Source organism: Acomys minous (genome assembly GCF_964271855.1).
Source record: "Acomys minous genome assembly, chromosome: 17".
Lineage (NCBI taxonomy): Eukaryota > Metazoa > Chordata > Mammalia > Rodentia > Muridae > Acomys > Acomys minous.
Window position 1 is genome coordinate 60,157,822 of NC_140500.1, and position 18,410 is coordinate 60,176,231.

Consider the following 18,410-nt stretch of genomic DNA (forward strand, 5'->3'; position numbering starts at 1 on the left):
ATATATGTGTCTATTTGTCTGATTGTATGTATATATGAATTTGTTGAATTGTGTTGGAGTCTGACTTTGCTACGTCCACCAAGTTGTGTGTGTGTGTGTGTGTGTGTGTGTGTGTGTGTGTGTGTGAGAGAGAGAGAGAGAGAGAGAGAGAGAGAGAGAGAGAGAGAGAGAGAGAGATTTTTCCCTTTTTTTCTTTCTCTCCCTGCTAGCCTCTAAGAGTAGCAGCATAAGCCAGATGCCATCAACACTGGCTACTAAACAATTAAAAGAGCTCAGAGTTTCTTGCCTCTCCTCCTTTCCCTCTGTTCAATGCCTGCTGCTATCAGCAGAGTCCCCCCTACTCCCAAGTCCCCAGAAGCTATCAGCCTCTGTCCTCTGTCACTGACTCTACATCCCACCTCAGTTTACCCTGTGTGTCAAAGCTGACCTTTGACATTCTGGACCTGGAACAGGGGCCTGAGGAAGGTAAGTTTTGACATAGGATTCTCATGTAGGGTGCTGCAGACCCTTTGGACAAAGAGTGACGGGTTAGGAAGAGTGAGTAATTGGAGTTTCCTTTAAATGGTCTACTGCTGTCAGTGGAGGCTAACGCTGGGTGCCATCTATGCACAGCCTCATAATTGGAGCTGAATCTCATGTATATTCCTTAGGATGGGACAAGGTGAATCTACAGACAGAAGGGTCTTTATTGATGTTACCAAGCATACTCATCAAGGTTAGCACTAGTCAGCTGACTGATTTGTACAGTCAATCAGACCCTGGTTTCCAGGCTGAGGAATTTTAGATGTACAAATGTGGGAAGCAGTAAAGACAGACATTTAAAACTGGTTATCAGAGAAGGGAGGGAAGGACACGCCCTTTACCACGTGCTTTTTAGAATATTCTTTTTTAATATTTATTATTATGTATACAGTGCTCCACCTGTGTGTACATCTGAGGGCATCAGATCACATTATAGATGGCTGTGAGCCACCATGTGGTTGCTGGGAATTGAACTCAGGATCTCTGGAAGAGCAGTCAGTGCTCTTAACCTCTGAGCCATCTCACCAGCCCCTATAATATTTCTAACAGGGCATTTGCAGATGAAAGTGAGCTCCTCCACACTCTTGAGGCCTCAGCTCCCCTTTCTCAGGAGGGAACTCCTTTGCTGTTGCCTAGTCCAGGCTCAAAGAATACTGTTTTTGCCCTGGTAGGAACGCCTATGGAAGACAGTTAAGGAGAGGATGGTTATGAATCAGGAGAGGAGATCCTGCACCTCACCTGCCTGGCACCACAGAGCTGGCCTTGATGGATGGGCAGGCATGAGCCAGCCCCGAGGGACGTGAGAGTGGGAGAGCTGGCTCTGCCCCTTGCTGGCTGCAACACTGAACGGGCCACCTGAGCCTGGGCAGAAGAGCTGGCCCTGGTGGTGTGGGTGCAGGAGAGCTGGCAGGCTGACCAGCTCAGACCTTACAGGTCCAGATCTAGAGCTTTCACCCTAACATCTACTCCATCAGCGAACTGCTGGAGGGTGTGAAGGGGCCAGTCCTACAGATCCAAAACTACAGGATCTCCATGACACAGGGCAACAGCAGGATATCTGAGAGGAGTCCCAGTGAGGTTCCAGTACTGAGTGTAGCAGAAGCCAGAGGACTCACACCAGACCAATAATTCATTGCAATGGACATTTGCAAGCAAAGAAGTGTGCACAAAAGGGTACACTCTGACACACTACAGCTTCCACAAGATTTTTTTTTCTGTTGAGGGGGAGGTTGCAAGGGTGGAGGGCAGATACAGGGGGGGATAAGTGGGATTGGGGGTGCATGAGGTGACATTCACAAAGCACCAGTAAAGAGTGTTTTGTTCTGTTTTGTTTTTTAAAGAAATAAAAAAGAAAGGACATTTTAGAAGAAGAAGAAGAAGAAGAAGAAGAAGAAGAAGAAGAAGAAGAAGAATCCTCCCCTCACCATTCCTTTACTCAGCAGTCTTTAGTTTGGCTCAGAGACTCCTGTCCTGCTAGCAGCTTCAATAAATTTCACTAATTATAATCTGAATTGAGTCTGTGATTATTTCCAAAGAGTCGCGAAGTCCATAACATTTGGGGGCCCCAGCAAGACACACCTGGCAGACACCAGACTCAGGACCAGGGTTCTCAGGATAGGCCCTACGTGGGGGCAGTCTGCAGTAGACTTGGAAGCCTGAGGGAGCCCAAGACTGCCACAAATTAAAGAGGGACAGGTCCTAGATGGGGACAAACACAACAACATGGAGGGCCCAGATGAGGGTGAGCACACTGTGAACTTGGAGGCCCGGGGGAGTGCCATACTGTCCCTACCACAAATTCATAAATTGAAAGCAAATCAGAAGTAAGAATTGCTGGTCAATACACATCTGAAACTGGACTGATTGATGAGTTGTCCTATTCTGTTCTGGGGAGAGATTGAAGGGGTTGGTTGAGATTGTACACACAGTCTCAAGGGACAGCAAGAGATGTCTTCCTGTCCCCTTGGTTCTGGTGTAGGAATGAGGGTGGCCACCACATGTCTCTCTTTGTCTGGTCTCCTCTGGTTGTGTGCACTTACTGTGGATTTGAGTTTTCACGTTTCGTTGTAGAAATGGGAATTGTTCTGAGCACAGTTGAGTCAAAGGTGCTCAAGGGTGCCCCATGCAGCAACATTTTCAGGAATTCTGAATGGTGGGCTATGAAAGCTAGGAGCCTAGGAAGCTCCACACTCTGGGAACTAGAATGGCCCACTTTTGATGTGTGTACGTGGGTGGGGGCAGATACGTGGTTGTTTGATCCTCAAACTGCCAAGGGAGTCTGACCAGTTGTCACAGGAAGCCCTGGACACCCTGGCAGTTTCCTTACCCTGACTACTAGCTCTGCCTCCTTCTTCTTGAAACCCCTCTTTAGTTGAAATTGTATGCCCTTAAACAAGGCTTCTTTGTTTTAGTCCACTAAGTTAATGTGTCAGATGATGAGTAAAAATCCAAGCAACAGTCCTGGATTCTGTTCTGCCTCTACGGAGATTCCCACACATACAGGCCACACACCCAGCCAGTCTGTATCTGAAGGGCACCAATGCCTGCAATCTCAAAAATCAATCCTGTCTTGCACCCAACCTCCACAAACCAGGAGCTGGCTGAATTACATACACCCCACACCAAGTGAGGCAGGCTTCAGCTGTTCCCCCACTTAAAGAGACACTCTTTTGTGGGACCCCACTCCTACCAGAGGGAGGGGCTGATAGAAAGAGGGGGCCCGGACCGCCTTTTTCAACGTGTGATTTGTATAACTGAAAGTCCCAGAACCCCCTGTTCTCTGAGAAGCCCGAAGCCCTCCTTCAGCCTTGTTGGAAGCTGTTTTCTTTACCCAACAACCCATCTGGGCTGGTTTGGAGATGTTTCTAGGTACCTTGTACTGCAGAGGAGAGAGATTAAATGATGAATGAAACCAGGAAGGCTGCAAAGGGACCCTGGAGGGGAGGGGGGCAATGCTAGATGAAAGAAATGCTGAGTAAATATTGCCCTACACTCTAGCAAACTGGGATCCCACACTGATCAAGGTAAGGGGCCTCCAGACAACTATTACCAGGGTCTCTTGGCTGGAATGAAATCAGCCTCTATAAAGCCAACCTACATTTCAAAGGGAGCTGAGGTAATTTAGGAAAGTCAGAAACCTCCTGTTGGATTCCTGGAACATCTCCAAGTGGCTTACCAGGCATTTACTCCCATTGATCCAGGTGCTCCAGAAAACCAAAGAGCTGTTCACATTTTTCTCTGTCATCTGGTTGGCTCCAGGTAGACAGTACAGAAATTGGAAGAGGTGGAGGGAAAGTTGTTAGAAATGGCTTAAAAGGCTTTTTAACAATAGCAATCTGTGTGAAGAGATAAAAGGCTAGCCAAAATAATGGTGACTGCATTTATAAAAAGTTACAATAAAAACCAAGAGAATCCCCCAAGCGACCAAACAAGCCTTAAGTCAGGTCAGAGAAGAACCAGTGTGCAGAGTGTAAAGAAAAAGGACATTGAAAAAGTAAATGACCAAATCAGAGACAGGAAGGAGAAAGGAGGACAAACGCTCAGTCTAACAGGATCAGACTTGATGGGGTCAGGGGTCAGAAAAAAAAACAGGGGGCAAAAAACTCTTGTTTCTGGTGAATATGGGTAGAGCTCGTTTCTGGGATAACCCAACCCCTGCGTCCCCTAACTAAGAAAAAGACCACCATAAAGGAGGATTGTCAGCTGAGAAGTGGACCTTGGGCAAGGTACTGTGACTCTTTCTTTCCTTGTTATGCCAGATTGTCCATAACCCCTGATTGGTAGAGACTTGCAGAGAAAACTTGGTGCCACCATCAAAATTCAGTGAGAACAAAGGCACTCTGGACCTAGCGAGTCCTTTCCCAGCCATCTTGGTCACTTGCCACCTTATCAGAAGAATATGTAATGACAAAAAGGAATGCTAAAAGACAGGGAGTGGACGACCGACAGAATTAGTGCTAATGTTCTCTGGAGTATGGGCAGAGACCAATTTCCCCAGAAGGGCTTCACATTGGCCACCAAATGTTCAGCTCTCTAGCGCAGCCTTACCTTAGCTCAAGAGAAGCTAAGGCAGACACTAGAAAGATATCAGTTGCCTTAGAGATGCATCAGAGGCAGGCATTTTGGTACCCTGCTGATCACATTAGAACACTCCACTGCTCTGGGTCATTAAGTTTGTTCAAGACTTAAAGATAAATGAATAACTGAGTGGTGGTGGCGCACACCTTTAATCCCAGCACTCGGGAGGCAGAGGCAGGTGGATCGCTGTGAGTTCAAGGCCAGCCTGGTCTACAAAGAGAGTCCAGGACAGACAAGGCTAACACAGAGAGAATTTGTCTCAAAAAGAAAAAAAAAACCCCAAAAGATAAATGAATAAATAAGTGTAAATTAGCCAACAGAGTATTACTCAGGCTATTGGATCCAGGAAAAACTGTACACACTGTCCTGGATCTGAAAGATGCCTTTCTCACTCTACTCCAGGCCTCTGAGAGCCAACCTATATTGCTTTTAAAGGGACAGACCCTGAGTCAGGGTTCAGTGGCTAACTGGCCTGGACTTGACTACCACAGGGGTTTAAGAACTCCCCTGCTCTGGGTGCTGAAGGCCTTAGTGAACTGGAAGTTTCTGGTTTCTTTAAAGACTCAATTGTGTGTCACGTGGTGTTTTGCTGAAAGCTGACTTGTGAGAGGTCACATGATGTTTTCCTGCAAGATGTCTTGTGAGACGAGACGGCATGTGATGTTTTGCTGGAAGCAGACGAGAAAGAGGGCACGTGGTGGTGGGAAGCAGCATAAAAGAGCCAGGGACAGTGAGAAGATTCTTTGGCATGCCTACATCACGCAACACCTCGCTGGTCCTCGCTGGCCTTTGCTTCGAATAGAGAAACGTTCCAGAGACCTTCTTGTGGTACTCTGCCTGGTTCTGGCCACTTCCACGGACTCGGGTTGATTTGGTGGAGCCTTGCTGTTTCTGTTGGATTGTGCCATCACTACAGATTCACGTGGCTGTTTGGTGTTGGCTATTAGACTGGACTGCTGGTATCCTGACTGACAGAGTGGAATTGGCCCAAGGAAGTCTGGCTGGTTGGTGGGTTAGAAGTGAGGTTGAACCCTAAATAACATAGGTTGTGAAATATCTAAGCCTACACCTTAGTGCAAACCCGCAGGAGCACCACCAATAGCACCCAAGTGTCATGGTACATGAATGACCTCATCACTGCACACACCCTGAAAGAACGTCAACGAGCTACCCCAGAAGCTAGGCTCCTGCATGAATCCAAAAGGCCCAATGTGCTCCACTAAGGTAACTTGTCCGGGGTATTGCTGAGAGGGAGGCAGCAGGACTCTGTCCTCAAGCAAGATCCAAGCAATCTTGAATATTCCTGAGCCTCGGGATAAAAGGTAGGTGAAAGAAATCTTGGGTACAGTTGGATACTGCACACTGTGGCTACCCAACTTTGCAGAAATAACAAAGCCATTATTCAAGGACCTAGGGGGAAAATGGCTTCCTGAGCTGGGAAAAGAAAGAAAAGAGGCATTCCAAAAACTCAGGGAGGCTCTGATGTCAGCTCCAGTACTCCGGGTTATCTGACATTGCTAAACAGGGTGGCCAAAGGGATGCTGACTCCAACGTTGGGACCCTGAAAATGGCTTATTTATGCAAATATCTAGACCCCGCTGCAGCAGAATGGCCACCTGCATCCATGGGACAGGAGCTGGATGTCACCACCCCTCACTCGTTGAAAATTCTCCTTCAGAGAGCTTGTGAGCCAGCCCTGCACGCAGAACACGCACCTCACCCTGTATCAGGCACTCCTTTTAGATATAATCACATCAGATCCTCACTGTCTGCAGTGCTGAGCCCAGCCTCCTTCTTGCCTGACCCTGAAGAACAGCCTTCCCATGGCTGTGCCCAGATCCTTGTACCAGCAGTATGGACTGGTCCTTCTGAAGCCAGCCTCTCAGGAAGGCAGGTATGACCCTATTCACAGATGGTAGTAACTATGTTCAAGATGGAATCAGGTATACAGGAGCAGGTGTTGTGACTCTCCCTGAGGTGATCTGGACCCAGTTTCTGCCCGGAGAGACATCCGCCTAAAGGCAGTTGATAGCCTTGACTCAGGCACTCAGATGAGGAAATAGCTGTGCTGTTAATGTCTATACCGATAACCAGTATGCATTTGCCACTGCACATACCAATGGTGCTTTGTGCCAGAAGCGGGGCTCTCTTCACAGCTGTTTAGCTGTAGAAGAACCTTGTTATTATGCATTGGCCAAAATACAAAGGGGACTCAGTTGAAGCATGAGGCAACAGACTTGCTGATGCCAGGGCTAAAAGAGCAACCTCAAAGCCAGAGGAGCCAATGCAAACATTAAGTCCTCCCCTGAGTCTCACCCCCTGCCTGAGACATACCTACTAGAGCATCCTACATACACCAAGGAGAAAGAAAGGGGTCCACTAAGACCAAGCACTGGTGTGTGCTTCCAGACAGATGCCCGCCCCATCATACCAGATGCCTTCCATCCCTTCTCTCACAGACTCATCTGAATACACCTGGGACTCACCAAATTACAAGAGTTAATCAGAGGCAGGTACTTCCCACACCACCTAGATGAGAGGCTTGAGCAAATTACTAACCACTGTATGCAAGTGGAGAAAACCAGATCCTGTGTTCCAAGTGTTTGAGGAAGGGGGCATGGTCCCATTGAACATGGAATTGAACTTTATTGAAATGACTCCAACATGGTTTGGCTATTGGTATTCACTAGTACTTATAGATACCTCTTCAGAACCAATAGACGCTTCCCCTCTAGGTCAGAAACAGACAAATGCAACTAATGAAGATGGTTGTGTTGCCTAATTTAGCCTTCCTTCTTGTTTAGGGTCTGACAATGGCCCTGCCTTCGTGGCCAGCATCTCAACAAGTGGCTAACACTCTAGGAATACATCTGGAAATTAGACTGTACCCAGAGGCCCTGAAGCTCAGGACAGGTAGAAAGAGTTAACAGGACCATTAGGAAACACTAATTGAGCCGGGTGTGGTGGCACACGCCTTTAATCCCAGCACTCGGGAAGTGAGTCCAGGACAGCTAAGGCTACACAGAGAAACCCTGACTCAAAAAAATAAAAAATAAAAAAAGAAAAAAAGAAAAAGAAAGAAAAGAAAAGAGAAGAGAAAAGAAAAAAGAAAAAGAAAAGAAAAGAAAAGACTAAATTCCAGTAGTGTGGTAGACAGAGCTGTCCTCTATTAATGCCTTCCACCACACACATTCCTGCAAGGAAAAGGCCACAGGCTATTAAATATCTGTTTCTTCCCTTAAGTCCTCACAGGCATTGCAGCAGACCACTCAAGACATCCAGAGCCATCTCTCACTCCCACCACTGGTTTTTAACAGACCAGCACTCAAGATCCAACCCAGGAACTTGGAGTGGCTCAGCCGCCTGCCCTGCAACGCTCTGGAACCTTAACAGGAAGAGGTTGTCCCCCCAGGGATCCTAGCAACAGCCACAGCTGTCAAGGTAGCAGAAACTGTGGCTTGGATTCAGTATTCCCCAGCTAAAGGCAGACATGACAGGCCAGAAAAAGAAAAAAAAGGTTAAAGGAAATGGAGGTGAATGTGAGACCCCAGAACCTTCTAGAGGTATAGCTCATCTGTACCTTGCACTCATGATAGCACTGGGAATTCTGACTGGTATCCCTTATGCTTGTCCAGCAGAAAATGTTGAGGTCTGTGGCTGGGAAATGTCTAAGGAACCATGCCTCTTTTATCCATGGTCAACTGGTAGGAATTCTCCAGAATGTTGCCTCCCAGCCTGAATTTAAGTTTGATTTTCCTGACCCTTTTGAAGCTTATTTAGTCATGGCTGACAAAAGGGCTTGTGGCCAATCACTTCCAAACTGTGAGACTAGAGCTTGCATCATTCTCAGGGTGTGATGAAAATATGCTAAATACTTCCTCTTCCCAGGAATGTACAGTTGTTGAGCCAGCACATTGCTCATGAGGGTGGGGTGGGGACAATATCATTGTTCTGACCCAAACTGTGAAGCTGCGATTGTCCAAGAAAGGAGGATATTGGGCACCCAGAACCACGCATCCTTTTTGAGTGAGGAAGCCCTCCCCCAGGATGGACCTATGTGCATATAGCCTCTCTACTCTCAGAGTCATGACCAGGGGAGGACCCACTGGCTGGCTAAAGGACCGCATCTGGGGCTTCTGGTTTAGCAGGGAAGATTATCTAGTTTGTAACTGGGCCACTCTGCCATGTGAGCCCTACAGGCCCGGCGGGGAGAAGCTGGCTGCTTCCACCAGACTAGATTGTCTCTCCTTCCCCTCCTCCCTCCTCAGACCACCCCACCCATGACAGTAAATCAACCCTTGGTCTCAACCAAGGGTCTGTGGCAAAAGGCTCCGCTGCAGCCCTGAATGTGAGGACGTACAATAATCTCATCGCCTGATGGATGTCTCTGAGTTTTGAGACTTTGAAGGACTAGGTAACTGGTTAGAGCCTACCTTCCCCTGCCTGGGGGAATGAGTTGCTGTTGCTTTCGCCTCGCCTGTAGACCTCCTTTTTATGTAATGATAGGCTTCAACCTTTCCATCAACTACAATCCCATTAGAGAATTAAAATTGTAAACCAGAGGAAACTAAACTCTCCTACGGTGTGAGTAGGAGACCTCCAAGGAACAGGTAGTGTTTAATCTCTTTCCACCAATAATTACACAGCCTTACGTTTATGGACATTCCTTCACTGCTCACATGCAGACCATGAAATTCTGAACATATTAGAATGTATTTTCTTGGCTCCACTAGGGACACAGCGGGCCTGTACATTTGGCCTTGGTAGATGTGTAACGGCTGAAATCTAGCATTGGGCCATGGGAAGGGAATCTCTGCATTCTAATCTAATCTATTACCTGCATTAAAACCCCTACTATGAGGTCCAGGGCCTAGTTAGAAGGAAAACAGTAGCAATATCAGTTATGCCCCCCCCCTGCTTCGTGACCGCAGGAACCCCAGGCACGGCTGACTTAGGAACGCCAGCATTAATTAATTCAGGACAAGATTTGTTATTCCTAAAAGAATGAGACCTCTGTGCAGCTTTAGGTGAAAAATGTTTTAATGCCAACAACACAGGAGTTATACAAGAGACACGAGACATGGTTCAGAAAACCTTGGATACAAGAGCAAAGGGGCACGTGAGGCTTCTAGCTGGTACCCATCCCTCTTCCTGTGGTGCTAACTTATGGCTTACCCTCCTTTTAACTACCATAGCTGGGCCTATTATTTTATGACTCCTTAGCGTTATGATCAGCCCCCATGCTTTACATTGGTTACTAACTTGCATTAGAAACAGAATCAGTTCAGTTAAAATAACAGCTCTACAGGCTCAGTACCAGCCTGTATCTAAGCACCAATAAATGATTCAAATCATATGATCTACAGCCAATGGAGAGTGTGATAGCTAAAGAAATTTCATTTTAACCAGGTGTGGAGGTACATGCCTTTAATCCCAGCACTCCAGAGGCAGAGGCAGGTGTATCAAGGCCAGCCTGGTGTACAAAGCGAGTCCGGGAAAGCCAGGGATAACACAGAGAGACGTTGTCTCAAGCAAATAAGAATAAAAACAAAAAGAAACTCCATTTTAGGGTAAAGCATCCATTTTGGTCCCCACTAACCATTTGTCTTTGACTCCAGTTCCTGGAAGAAAAGTTCCCAGTACCCCTGACGCAGGGACACCCCCCTACACACACACACACACGCACACGCACACGCACACACACACACACACCATGCCAACCGAGAAATGTACATCCCTAACTATCTGCTTAACCATATGCCTGGCTGCTTTTTTGGCTTCTGTAACCTGCTTATGCAGACATTCAAGGACTATTTTTGAGGTCGCCTTGACCTGATCTTGACAGAACAGAGCAGCTTGCTTGTGCAGACACTCAAAACCTTCTTGTGGTTTTTTGCATTTAAAAATCCCCCCCCTCACCCGCTTCACATAGCAGCCTGTAGTTTGGTTCCCAGTTTGTTGACTTGCCAGAAGCTTCAATAAAATTCACTAATCATAATCTGATTTTGCCTGGTGGTCTTTTCTCGAGAGTTCCAAACTCTGTGACATCATTCCCCCCACCCCATGAAATAACCGAACTGTCTAGGTGGGAGCTCTCTAAGGTATTGCGTTGTCAGCACCATGGTGTAAGGGAGGACGCTAGGGGGTTCCTGAAGCATTTCAACAGGAGCAGAGACAGAGCTGGGGGTGCAGACAGGCCACTCAGAGCCAAGATGCTTGTCTGCAGCAGCCCCCTCCCTCCACTCAGTTTGCACATGGCATCTCGCTGTTGGTGCCGTCCAGCAGTGGTGATGGCACGTGAGGGGAACTGGCCGCCACAGCTGCCAGCCCTCCATGAGCAGGGTTGCCTTGGCTGACCTGGCTGGAGAGGCAGCTGCGTCCCACTCAGGGCTCAGTTCGCAGCCCTCCTGGGCCTGGGATTACAGGGAGACCTGGACCTTCAAGGACAGAGAAATGGGACTGTGTTTCATGTCTGGGGCACAGGAGCAACTGTGTTCCCTGCCACAATCCTTCAAACTCTCCAAAAGTAGTGTCAGTGCCAGGACTGCTTGTTTAGGTGTGGCACCTCAGTATCAGGGACTGAGGTAGCTGAAGTCACTGTCTTAGTCAGTGTCCTAGTGCTGGGAAGAGACACACGATCTCAGTAACGTTCATAAAGGAAAACGTTATATGGGGCTGGTCTACAGCCCAGAGATTTAAACCGTTATCATCGTAGAAGGAGCATGGTAGCTCACAGGCAGACATGGCGCTAGAGAAATAGCTGAGCCGTCCACATCTGGATAGGTAAGCAGCAGAGAGAGTGAGCCATTGAGCCTGGCTTGAGCTTCTGAGGTCTCCAAGCCCACCAAAAGTGACAAACTTCCTCCAACAAAGCCACACCTCCTCCAACAAAGCCACACCTCCTCCAACAAAGCCACACCTCCTCCAACAAAGCCACACCTCCTCCAACAAAGCCACACCTCCTCCAACAAGGCCACACCTCCTATAGTGCGACTCCCTGTGAGCCAATGGGGACCGTTTTCATTCAAACCACCACAGTCATTCCCTGGTCTTGGAGAAGCTTCTGTTGCGTGGTAGAGCCAGCCTAGCAAGCCTGGCCTATAAAGTGAAACCCTATCATGTTTTAAAGGATTTTTTTTCCCCTTGTGTAAATACTCATTATAAATCCATGTTTTTTTTTTTTTAAAAAAGCATTGATTTAATTCAACTTTTAATTCAATTTGTTTTAAAGTGTGTGATTCTGCCATGAGGTTTGTGATAACCATCCTGCCAACACCACCCAATTACAGCACTGCAAGTCTGAATCACAGTGCCCACAGTGGTCAGTCATCAGTTTAGCAATGTACTCACTGACGATCTTCCAGACATACAAAGGAACTTGCTTTCATAACTCCTGGCTTGTCTAGTGACAGGCAGTAGCCATATTAAAACCTGGAGCTCGAAACACCAGAGCAATCCAGGTACTTAAAAAAAATTTTATATATATATATATATATATATATGTATATATATATATATATATATATATATATATTTCCAAATGAGATAAGTCTCCCAGCAGTTGAAAAGAAAGATAATCTGCATGCAGTTACATGCAACTAATTTGAAAGGCCCAGTGCCTTTTCCTGTGTTTGAACCACTTAACCTCTTTTGGTCCAAGAGTGCATGGCTCACCCTCCTGTCTGTAGCATTCCCAGTGGGCTCTCAGCACACTGGCTGGTGCTATGACCAGTGTGTCTTGAGAGCACATCACACTTCTCCCAAGAAGCCCGACTCACTCCCCAGCAAAGTTCAAGCCGGGCTTGTGCAGCGAGCGCTCTGGTTCATGGAGCTCGCAGAGGTTGCTTTCCTGTGCTGTCTCTCAGCCCTAGATCCAGACATCCTTAAACAGCAGAAGCAAAGTTTTTCTTCCTCATTGTCCCTCGAGTGAGCCTGCAGACTTCAGGATAACACTGAGAAAGTTAATAAGCACACTCCATCACAAAGCCTTCGGCTTCTGCTAGGGATTGCATTATGGAAGACATAAGACCCCAAGCTGACGTGCTGCTCCCTCGTTGCCTTAGTGCTAACGAGGAGAGAAGCCTATGTGGTGACTGCTGGGTGTGTGCGTATGCACAGCCCTCTGGTGTGTGCACCACTCTCTGGTGTGCGCACGGCCACTCACGGCTGCTTCAAGTCTTCTAGTGCTAATCTCAGTAAATAGACTGCTTGTATGGTCTGTGCCTTAAGGTAAATGCTGCCCAAGAGCCCCTCCGCATTATGTTTTCAAGGGGGCACGGCCATCCCTGGGCCCTACTCTGCCACTTGACTACCACAGTGGGAGTATTCTGGGCTTAGACATCAAGACGTCAGCTTTCCACCACAAGACAGATTCCGGATTTTAATGCTCTTGGCCAGAATATGGAAACAAACAGCAATTTTGTCCTATGCCTCCTATATCAGTCAGCATTTGGGGGGAAAACATAATAGAAACGACAGCAACCAGTTACAAACTTAGGACTCTAGAAGAGGCCTTCATCTTATACCACAAGCTTCTAACATGAGAGCCTGCAATTTCCATTCCCTTCCCGTGACTGGCCCCTCACTCATCCTGCCTTCTCTTCACGCGTCTCAGCTCTGCTGACAGTACAGAACCTGACCGTGCCATCTTTTAATCAGATTTCTGACAGTTCACACACATGCTTGTCCTTGCTATTCAAAGACGTGGGGGATGTGGGAAGGGGACACCAAAGGTGGTGGTGTCACAAGGAATTTTATGAGTAGGGACTTGGTTCTGTCTGTGCCCACCTGGTCCAGCTGTTAGTCAAGGGTTGGCAGGTAAGCAGGGTGTGTGCGCATTGGTGGCGTTTTGACTGCCCAGTCTCCATGAAGGCAGCCAGTCTCTGGCTTGTTACTGGTGAGTGGCTGGGGCCCAGCTTCCTCTTCTCTTTCTCCTGTAGCCCATTGGGTGGTTCAGGAAAGAGGTTAACCTTCCCTGTAGCTAAAAAGTCACCAAAGGACTGTGAACTATCTAGGCTCCGTGTGGCTCAGCCCAGTAAGGCCTGTCAGTTCAACCCACATTGTTCGTCAGACTTGGCTTGGCAGAATAAATATAAGATTGCAGAGTTGTCACCAGGAAATGACTCCTAAAGCCCCAGTGACAAGAGTCCTGTTGTGACTGATGAAGGGAATGGTGGTTAAAGTCTTACCAAGTCATGTGTAGCCTTGAGCTTGGTAAATGCACATGCCACCGAGGAGCGTGGGGGGCTGGGCGGGGTTTCCTGGCACCCCCGCACTTATCTTCAGAAGGCTGTGTGTGCTGAGCCAGCATGGACGCTCATGTTCCACAGAAAGGGAGAAAGCTCAGGTTTAGAGATGAGTTCCACAGTTTGCCTTTCCCCAGGTTGTGCACCCCCTAGACCAGGGCTTCTTCTTGTTTTCCACTGCTGGGGTGTTCTGTAAGGTGAAGGCATAGTAAGATCTTTAGAGAGGAGCAGAGGATTCAAAGGTCCTGCCTTGTGTTCTGATGATATTGTTCAATATGCTCATGTTTCTGGCTGTTGATGGGACAGCAACCAGAGTCCCCCTGGGGAATTCCTTTAGATGAATTTTATAGGTTTTTAATGCTTGAGTTTTAATGCATAGTAAATCCCCCTCTCGATTCCTTCCCTTTTCAAAGACAGCTACGTCTCACCGAGGACTTGTGTGTCCTCCCCAGACATCAGCCCTTCATGCTGAGTTTCTGGTCACACCCTCCTCTCAAGCAGCATCTCTGCCATGGTCCGGAACAGAAGCAGGTTAGCAGCATCCCTGCGAGCAGCATCCCACAGCACAGCTCCTCCCAGCTCTGAGTGCCCCCCAGTGGCCCCTGCCATTGCCTAATGCCCTCCGAGGTGAGGTTGTGCCCTGCTGAGAAGCAGTACACTAAGGTGAGCAAAGATCCCCATTGTTCTCAGGAGCAGAAAAAAAAAACCGAGAGCAGTGCTGCCATTTCCTCTTTGAGGGTCAACAGTATGGCCTGTTTCCTCGAGGCTCTGGAGGTCCAATAACTGCATCCTCGGCCTCCTGGCACCTCTGGGATGACAAACACGCACCATGCCAGCTTAGCTACGCTTCTTGATAGCTGATATTTGCTGACTGTGCCCATTGGTGGAAGAGCGAGGGCCTTTCTCTCTCCAGATGCTGGGATGGAAGGGAGTCAGGGATTTCAGAGGGTACCACTTCTCACTCCAGGCATCTCCAAAACCCTGCGTGCAGAGGCCACATTTCCTTAGGGCCTCATTTAGACATTTGGAAATTTTCTGTGCATTTTAATTTTAATCACTCTGCTCTTTTTTCATTCTTTATGGGAAGCCAGAATAAAGACAGAAATTATGGAAACACTGTTGGCACTGGGACAAGAAGAAAGGTGGGTCTTCTTTGTCTTCGTGACCAACATCAAAGCTCCAGAGCAGCACAGAGCTGGGCAGTCAGAAGCCTCGCAGCCTGAGCACCAGGTAGGAGGGGGGCTGGTGCAGCCTCCACAGAGCAGCAGACAGGAGCAGCATGGCAGGCTTGGGGTCAAGTCATGTGACATTGTTGCCTCTCCCCGCCTGTCTTCTCGCTCTCTTTCCTGACATTAGACTTGGTCTAATTCTCCAGTTAGGCTTTTATGGCAGACTGTCAGCGTCATTTTTTCCCAGGACTGAGAACCGGAAGAGCTGCCTCTTACAGAGGTACAGCAGAGAGTAAACACAGCACCCGACAGTGAAGGTCAGCGTGGACATCACAGAGACAGGAGGACTGTGCGTCAGCTGCTCAGCTGATGCCTTTGGACTGCACTGCACCACGGAGTCTGCAATTTTAATGGGCCAGTTCATTTGGGCATAAAGGCCAGTGACTCAATAAAGCCAATTTCCAATGGTGACACGGAGGATTCTCCCATTCAGCTTATGTGCCCAAGAGGGCGACTTGAGAACAGACATCTGTGACCTTTCCGCCACATCAACAGCAAGAAACATGAGCACATTGAACAATGTCATCAGAACACAGGGCAGGACCTTTGAATCCTCTGCTCATCTCTAAAGCAGCCGTTCTCAGCCCGTGGGCCGTGGTCCCTTTGCAAGCCTCTACCTCATATTTATAGTATGATTCATAACAGTAGCAAAATTATAAAGTAGGAAACAAAATGTGAGTTTTCAGGCCAATTAAAGATCATTTCTCAGAAAACTAAGGTAGAACACACTTGAAGAAGACATTAAAAATCTGTGGCTAAGGCCCAAACTCATGCACATTCAAAAATACAAGCCAACATATATATAGACACACACCACACACACACACACACACACACACACACACTGAACTTAGATCATGAGAAGACTGAGACTTGACTGTTAATGAAGACATATGGCCATATGGCAACTGAGTAATAGATGGTGGCTGTGTTCCATGGCTCCAGGGGCATCCTGACAAGCATGGGTCCTGTGCTAGTATGTCAGACCTGAACAGGGCTACACTTTGGTCACCTCTATGCTGGCAAGGCTTTTTTCTCTGAGATATGAAGCATCAGCCTAAATCCACTTCTCATTAATAGAAATTAAAAAAAAAAAAGAAATTGGCAAAAATAATTTAAAAAACCTATAGGATTCATCTAAAGAAATGACCAAGGGGGACTCTGGTCCTGCTGGGCCAATTACTGATGTAGAAAATCACAGCGGGGAGGGGAGCCCCACTTCAGCACGGTCACCTACAAAGGCCGAAGCCTTTTCAGTGGGAAGCACACCCCTCAAGCCAGCACTGGTGAGTGGCCTAGAGGAAGCCTCTGATGACTTAGTCACCAACACATTGGCATCATCACTCAGACTTGGAAAAGACTTGTGTAGACGTGGTGCCCATTGCATCTCGGCCAGCCACACACAGGAGGGAGATGGAGCTCACTGGTAAGGTAAGGCGGTGCTGGTGGACAGGGGTCTGAGGCCTGGAGCACCGAGCCTGCCGTCCATGACCTCAGTCTCGTTTGCTTCCATGGTCAAACTTACGCTACTGTGGTAGCAGAACCTTGTGTGATGAGTGCTGTCCTCTAGTGTCCTGCCACCTTGTCTGGTAAAAAAAAAAAAAAAATGGCCTTTAACTTCTATGAGTCAAACCTCGTCTCCAGTGAGGATCTTCACATTGCAGCGCTCCGTCTCAGTCAGACACAGGTGAGACGGTCAGCCTTGCCCAGCTGTAACCACTGCACTTCCCGATGAATGTCAGAGTCAGCCTTCTCCAGCTGTGGGCCTGAGCACTCAAGTTTTCAGAAATATGATAAAGGAGCAAAGGGAAGCTGTTTGGTTCCGGTCCACCTGGGAGAACTAAGCAGGAGATGGGTGACTGGTCCCCACTGAGCTGAGAACCCTGCCACTGTGGCTTTGCTAGGTTCAGTGTCCCATCTTCACTCACTGTTTGGAGTCTCGGGCTGCAGCTTTTTCGGGCTGCATGTGCACACAGGTCACCCTGCAGCTCCAGGGCCTCAATGGGCTGCTCCATCCATATAGCATTGCCCTAAGGACTTGAGGTTTTATACAGTACCTCAGAAAAGCACAAGAAAGCCATGACGGTGAAACACTCAGATGAAGGAGAAGGAATGAAAGTCATTCACTGGGTGGGCGGGGCTTCACCTGGGTGGGCGGGGCTTCACTGACTGGAGCTATGAGAACAAGAGAGATTGTGACAACTTGTTTTCTCTTTGAGGTGAGAAGACCTAAGTCATAACACATCTGATTGTCCCCATGCAGAACAGAGGGCCCGACTATTGTCACACGCGGAATGTGGAGAGGTGCTCTTCATTCGGGGGACCTGCGGCTGCTCACCCTAGGCTGGAGCCATGTAAGCAAGTCTGACCTCCGCAGGGCGGGGCTCCTCTTGTCTCTTAGAAGCACACTGGGCAAGTCTTTTAGCAGAGCCAAGCCATTCCATCTCTTTGGTCTCTGAGCACTTACAAGTGCTTGTGCTCCAACGTTGAGGCCTTTTAAAACATTTGTAAACTTTACGTTATTAAAAGTATTTCTTCAGAGCTCCAACTCCCTTTGAGTCTGGATGGTGAAAGTCGGTTGTCATAGGACATATGTGAACATGCTCTAGAGATCACACCTAAAAGCTGTGTATAGAAATTTTCAAGTAAGCCAGGGGAGCTCATTCTAATGCTGGCATTTCCTTCTTCATGGAGCGGCACTTGCCGTTGTGCACACCCAAGAGCTCCTCCATGCACACTTCACGTGTGTGCTTGTGCCACGCATGCTCCTGATGATCTGCAAGCACACACAGTTCCTCCCTGGACACTGCTTCTGAATGCTGTTCTTGTCTCAGGACCTGAGGCTCAGGCAACAACCGCTTTTCTTGGAGTGTGACAGGGGCAAGCCACAGACAGGGTTTAATTCTAGACTTGGGCAATCACAGCCACTTGAAGTCAGACCTGGGCAAGCGCTGGCCTGTGCGGCAGGCTCTGGGCCTTCATCTTTCTCTGTTCAAGTGTATAAAGCCTCACTGGTTTTCAGGCTCTCCCTGGGGACACAATGGGAGATCACACAGAAAGTCAGCACCTGCTCACATGAGGCAGAGTGCACCATGCTCTTCAGGAGGTAAACACAGGGTGCTGTGGGTTTCAGAGGAAGAGGGGTCCTGCTGAGGGGACTTATGGTGACTTGTGAAGGGGGGTGTCATGGGGAGGGTCTGCACTGGGCAGGTACACTGTGCTCCTGCATCAATTAGTCTTGTTGGCTGGGATTTGTGGTTGGTATCAGAAAAGGATGGCAGACATGGTTGACATGACCCGTCAGAGCCATGGCATGACCGAAGTCAGACTGCAGAAG

At 48.1% G+C, this 18,410-nt stretch overlaps 1 long non-coding RNA gene across 1 annotated transcript; it reads left to right on the forward strand.

The window, feature by feature from the left end:
* Nucleotides 1–5,264: 5,264 nt before the first annotated feature.
* LOC311587936 lies at nucleotides 5,265–10,157 on the forward strand. The gene is made up of 3 exons (XR_014776024.1): nucleotides 5,265–5,823; nucleotides 6,192–6,493; nucleotides 7,843–10,157. It is a non-coding gene; the product is annotated as an uncharacterized lncRNA (long non-coding RNA).
* Nucleotides 10,158–18,410: the final 8,253 nt, after the last annotated feature.